The sequence below is a fragment of the Lytechinus pictus genome, chromosome 3 (assembly GCF_037042905.1).
Source record: "Lytechinus pictus isolate F3 Inbred chromosome 3, Lp3.0, whole genome shotgun sequence".
NCBI classification, from domain to species: Eukaryota; Metazoa; Echinodermata; class Echinoidea; order Temnopleuroida; family Toxopneustidae; genus Lytechinus; species Lytechinus pictus.
Genome location: NC_087247.1, coordinates 75549611 through 75556863, shown reverse-complemented (window position 1 = coordinate 75556863; position 7253 = coordinate 75549611).

The window sequence follows — 7253 nt, the reverse complement described above, 5'->3', positions numbered from 1 at the left end:
GATCATACAGTCCGCGCAAACAGTAAGGTTTTCAGAAGTGAAGAGAAAAAAAACCCGCTTGTGCGCACACCCTCACACACACGCTCAACCCAAACACACACTCACGTCTACCTCTACCTTCCTCTGTCATTCTGTTTGTCTGCCCCCCCCCCCCCTCACACTCTCTCCTCCTTCTCTCTCTATCTCTCTGACACGGCCTCTCTGTCGGTAAATTAATTTTCTCTATTTTCCAAACAGGCCTTTTTTTTTCTTCACACTACTAAACGTGATAATGGCTACATGCAATGGAGAGTGGGACTGCCATCGGTTGAATTAATTAATTGATTAATTAATCTAATAATAATCATCGGGTGTTAACACTCATTCTTCTCTCTTTTCAGTTGACTCATAGATAAGATGATCGATGGTATAATATATTCAATAGTTTCATGGTGAATTTTGATGCTGCTAATTTCTAAACGATATAGAGGGTGGAATTAATAAGGGTATCTGAGATGAAGGGAGAGTGGGTAACATAATGTTTGGAACTGAATTGGTATCACAAATAAGCAATCCGCCTTTTCATACGGTAAAAGAATCGCAATTTGAATAATGATTTCAGTGAGGCTAATGACGATTTTTAGCACCTGTAAAACCAAACTAGACCATGATGAGAATCACGAACGCTATTACAATCACGAATTCAAATTCTACTCAGGTGAATTTCAATTAAGTTTCAATCAATTTACGGTACGAACTTTGCGTGTGAAAGGCTTGACCTCCAAAACATCTTTTGGGGCGGAGCTTACGTGAAATTTTAAGCACTTCAGTAGATATTTAGTTTGTATTTGCGATGCAGTGTTTTGTTTGACAAGTCACAACGGACACATAGCGCCTTCGCTCGGGAATTCGAATACAAATTACAGTTATCGAGTGAGAAATTGCCTTTTCACACGTGAATTTTGAATCATCATTGTAACAATGATTGCAGGCGTTCGTGATTCTAATCATGTTCTAGTTTGGTTTTACACGTGCTAATATTCGTCATTAGCCTTATTTTTCACTGTAATCATCATTCAAATTACGATTTTTTTTTTACCGTGTGAAAGGGCTGCGTGTGAAAGGTCCGATGATTCTAGAGACGAATTTCAATCATCATTACAATGATGATTCAAGATTCACGTGTGAAAAGGCCCAATGTCTTATAAAATAAATTCGTCTCCAGTGCAGATTTGAACTCGGGAGTGATCAAACCATTTTTTTAATAGTAATATACGGTTTTTAGTTTATATTCACTTAGTCTATATACAAGAATTTTGTCTAATTATCATAATCTAATATTCTATTTTTCTAATATTTCTATTTTCTAGTCCGATGCCCAGTTGATCTTATTTCTAGTCCGTCTACTTATTATACCTAAAATTGTATCTCATTCATAAACAGTTTAACGGTTTATCTATCATCATGATTATACAGACTGAGCGGAGGTAGAAATGGGTTTACTGAAAAAAAAACAGGGATGGTCCTTTTTCTATGAGGGTAGCATTTTTGTTCAGAAAAAAAATCGACAATGGCGAAAGAGGGTCTTTACTCCCGAATTAAGGTGAATAATATAATAAAGAATTTGCCCCACTTAAACGTACTCGAGTAAAGAAGATTGAATTATCGTGGATTAATGAAGATATAATTCGAACTATTCGTAAACGTAATGAAGTAAAAAAGAAAGCAAAGAATAGCAAATCAGATCATGATTGGGCATCGTATCGGCGATTGAGAAATGACGTCACAGCAAAGATCCGTAAAGCAAAGAAGGATTATATTTCTACCTCAATTTCTAGTAGCAATGGTCAATCTACAAATGTATGGAAATCTTTGAAGTATGTTATGCCTCAGAAAAAAAATGGATCTAAAATTGTGGAAATAAAAAACGATGGTATAGAACTTCATAACAAAACATAAATCTCGGAGGGTTTTAACCACTACTTCTCAAGCATAGGAAAATGCATACAAAATGAGATAACTCTAGATAATATTGGAAACGGTGATTTTGAGTCGAATATTGTATTTTCAAACAACGTTAGTCTTTCAGATTTTAAAATAGTTACTGAAGAAGAAATTAAAAAGGTAAATTATTAATAATCTTGATTGTAAGAGGGGGGACTTGATGACATACCAACATCACTAATCAAGCCAATTTTAGCCCACATAGTAAAACCGCTTTATTATATCATAAATTTATCATTACGAACTGGTGAAATACCTCCCCAATTGAAGATTTATCGGGTCACACCTGTGTTCAAAGGTGGTGACAAAACTGAAATGGGAAACTATAGACCCACCTCTATACTGTCTGTATTCGCTAAAATCATAGTGAAGATTGTATTCAGTCAAGTGTATGAATATTTGAATAAGCACTCTCTACTTTGTACACAGCAGTCGGGTTTTCGACCCAAACATTAATTGTATGACAGCTTTACTCAATGTTACAGAAAGCGTTCTTGATAGTCTGGACAAAGGAAACCTTGTCGGGCTAGTCGCTTTAGATCTAACAAAAGCGTTTGACACAGTAGACCACCATATATTGTTGAACAAATTAAAAAGAAAGAAATTGATGGACAGGTTCTGAAATGGTTCAAAGATTACCTTGTTGGACGTCGTCAATATACAGTTGTTAATGGTGTTAAATCATCCTTTGATGATATCGTTTGTGGAATTCCCCAGGGGAGTAATATTGGCCCATTTCTCTTTGTGTTATACATGGATGATCTAACAAGTATTCTTATTCTTAATACTTAGGAATTTTGATAGACCAATACCTTGACTGGAGCAAACAAATAGAAAAATTGAAACAAGACGTAAATAAAAATCTGTACCTACTCAAAAGAATCCGACCATTCATAACTAAACATACAGCACTGACATTTTAGTAGACCACCATATATTGTTGAACAAATTAAAAAGAAAGAAATTGATGGACAGGTTCTGAAATGGTTCAAAGATTACCTTGTTGGACGTCGTCAATATACAGTTGTTAATGGTGTTAAATCATCCTTTGATGATATCGTTTGTGGAATTCCCCAGGGGAGTAATATTGGCCCACTTCTCTTTGTGTTATACATGGATGATCTAACAAGTATTCTTAATCATTGCAGAGTGTCCCTTTATGCAGATGACACGTGTATTTATATAGAAAATAAAAATGTGAACGTTCTTGTAAACAACCTTAATGATGATCTTATTGCAATTAACAAATGGTTAGCAAATAATAGATTGGCGTTGAATATAAAGAAATTCGAGTTTTTGTTGATTGGGAGTAGGCCTATAGACATCGAATAAAAAAAATAGAAGTACCCAATGTTTTTTTATGACCTAATGTTATCAAAAGAGTCACTCAAATGAAATACTTAGGAATTTTGATAGACCAATACCTTGACTGGAGCAAACAAATAGAAAAATTGAAACAAGACGTAAATAAAAATCTGTACCTACTCAAAAGAATCCGACCATTCATAACTAAACATACAGCACTGACATTTTATAAGAGTTTAATACAAAGCAAATTTTATTACTGTGATATAATCTGGGGCAACTTAGGAAAAGTTTTGAGTGATAATTTACAAAGAATTCAAAATAGAACCCTCCGTTGTGTATTAGACGTGGATTGGATGTACCCATCCGAACATATATTTCAAGAATTAGAAATTAAAAGATTGTTAGAAAGAAGAAATGTACGCACCTTACAAACAGTGTACAAGATAATACATAAAATGCTACCAGAGAGTATTCGTAAACAATTTATTTAAGAGATTGTAACTACATGTTAAGATCGTCGTCTCTAAAAATCAAAGTACCCTTAGTTAAAAGCAATTATAAGAAAAGAAGTTTACAGTATAGGGGGCCAGAAGCTGGAACGCACTACCTAATGACTTAAAAGTAACTAGTTTCAACATATTGAGATTGGACGCCAGAGTCATGTAAACTTGTTTGTTCTGTTTGTTTGTTTTTCTTTGTAATATTGATATTTTAATTGTATATTTATTTCGTATTATGTATCTTAATTGTATATACATGTAATGTGATTTTAATATGTACGCACGAACGTTCAGAAGAACAGCCATTGGCTGAAGTTCGTTTACCGTGCTGAAATAAAATAAATGAAATGAGATGAATGACAAGCAAAAAAAAAAGGATTCTATTACGTATCCCCGATATACTGCAAATACTTTTTATGGCTCTCAAAGGGGGAAAGGGGCCGGCAGATATGCGCCCCCCCCCCCCCCCATCCGCCAAAATAGTAGTCTAGTTCTAGACGATTTTAATCGAATCTATTTTCACCGATATATACGTACTATCCCGTGCGTACGCCCAGCCGAGTGTGCGCGCAAAACCGAGAACCTGTACTCCGAGGAAAAATTTTGATTAAAAAAAAATTAAAATCGTCTAGAACTAGACTACCAAAATAGCGGTTCTGACTCTCGCCTAGTAATCAGAAGGCGTGCGTTCGACTCCCACCATGGCCTAGCGTCCTTTGGCAAGGCGTCAATCCACAATTTGCCACTCTCCACCCAGGCACGAATGGGTATCCGGTATAGATGCGAAAGTCTATGTAGTATGCCTAGCAATTGAGTCTTGGAACTCTTGTTGGAATGCTTCCCAGGGAGTGGAGAAGGAGCATACATTGTATGCGGGCATGCAAGGAACCGATTACCGGGGTAATGATTTATCTGTAAAGCGCTTAGAGACGTCGTTCCGATATGTTAAGCGCTGTATAAATGCGGAATGTTATTATTATTAAGGGTCTGTGCCTGCAGACTAGTGATAAGTAGACGAAGAAGTTTTAGATCAGTTAGCAGTTCACCATATCAACAGGCTCGACGTTATCATGGCTATGCGTTAGAAAATTGACGACATTTATGCGTTGACTGCGACATTAACAATATTTTCTCCTACATTTTCCCCAATCGACCGAAAATAGCTGATTTCGTTTTTTTTCCTCTTATTTTTAAGGGGTTTGGAGTAGTCATAACTTTAGCCTAAAGTATTAAGTTTATCTTAATTTCATGTTTACAAGCAAGTTAAGGTATCTCTTTTTTATCACGAAGCGCGAACTCATTTTTTCACTAACTATTTAGACCTGAAATTTGAGCATTTTAGTATTGAATCATGAACAACATCTTACTAAACAATTATTTTTAACACTGAGAGTTTAAAAACGAGCATATGGACCCCCTATTTTTAATATTTTAACGTCTTCAGAATATATTCCTCTATAAATCTAGAGAGTATGATGAAAATGACATGGATTTTGAATGTGTAGCACCCTTTTGGTGCTACATAATATTTTATGAAGTGAAAGGGATGAAACCCTTTGAAATGCAACCCCCCCCCCTCTTGTATGGATATTGAACATCCATAACTAGATGGTCAGAACAGAGAGTTTTTATGACCTCTGTACAGATTGAGAGAGAGTGAGCGAAAGAGAGAGCCAGTGGTCAGTTCTGGGTAGTGTGAGTCAGGGTCTGGTGGTCATTATTCTCAGAAACAATGACATGAATGATGTGAATGACGTAGAAGTATTTTGGGGAAAAGTTTATGGACTCTTCCATCTTTGCTACCCTAAAGGGGTGAGCAATTATTGTTTACTGGTTTTTGTTTATTCAAAGAGATGACTATAAATCAACAAGTATTACTAGTTATAAATATACACACCCCTTTTAAAAAATAATGGTACTGTCGAAAATACCTTTATATAGAAGTTCTGGAGGCATCTTCTTCACAACTTTCGAGATGGAGAGGAAACATCCTCCATAAAGTTACTACTGGTATCATGTAACTTCTCCTTTTCCTGATTTTCAGGTAAGATCCTAAGTCATCCTTCCATATTTCAGTTTATAAGATAATTTAAGAAACCTCTCATAGATTTATTTTTTAATGTTAAGTTATTTGTCCACAGTTGCTTTTACACATTTGGCGTATTATCAATCTTTGATTAAATATTTAAAGTTTAGTTTTACATATCTGATGATAGATATTATTCTATAGTCTACATCTTATTGAATGTTTGAATTTCGTATAATTGTTACTAACCAGTTCCAATTATTGTTCATGGTAAAGCACTTGTTATTTATGATTGTCTAGCAGCGCGAGCATGGTGCGAGTTTTATAGTTGAGCCTTTTTAACTTTGCGAATTACAAATCTTAAGCAAGTCGCGAATCCAAAACAACTGAACGGTATTATTCTGGTCAAGCGGATAGGCTGGGTTCCCTATCTTGCCGCGTTAATACTGTGCGGACTCTAACATTTCTGATTAAAGACTCTCTTGAATAACAGTGTGCTAAACCACTCTATTTCATTATTGATTTGATATTATTGTAAATGATTTACTAATCCCATAGTTGCTATAAAAGTATTTGAGGTGAAGTTTGATATTTGATATTTAATATAAGAAATGATTGATCATGTTTTGATTAAAATGAATACACAACTTTCGAGATGGAGATGAAACATCCTCCATAAAGTTACTATCATGTAACTTATCTTTTTCCTGATTCTCAGGTCACTGGTCGTCTGACCATGAACACATCCACATTTTATTTCTTTCTGCACTGAGACCCTCAATGTTATGTTAGTTTCAATGCCCGGGGGGGGCACTTACATTGACGAGTGGATACCATGCGCGACCAAGAAAACACGTAAAAAGGATGTCTTTTTCAAGATAGGGCACGTTACGTACGTAACGTGATTAGGGTGTCAAAAACACAAAAATAATGAAAAAAGGGTATCTATTTCGCTAGGAAAGCTACCTGTTTAGGGTCACATTTGCGGGGATGATCAAACAAAATTAAAATGTTGTATAAAGGATGTCCTTTTTGCCCCAACACTATGTGTTTAGAGTCCCGATTTGCGCGAGGTGAGGAAGGTGGGGCCATACTAAACCAAATGGTGTGTAAATTAGATAAAACCGACGACCGCCGGACCCGTGACACAACAATAAAATATCGCTGTATACTTGTTTAGGGGTTCATTTCAGGGAATACTTGCCAAGAGTATAGTTTTGTTTCCAATGCTTGTTAAGGGTAGGGTTTCAGACGCCAATATACTTGTTAAGGGGTGCATTTTCAGAACATGGAAAATACGTGTTTAGGGTGCTTTTCGAGACCCCGTGGTCGCGCATGGTATCCACTTGTCAATGGAAGTGCCCCCCCCCCCCCCGGTTTCAATGTCATTATGTTAGTCTTGATAACAGTAGTTGTTCAACTATTTGTAAGTTATG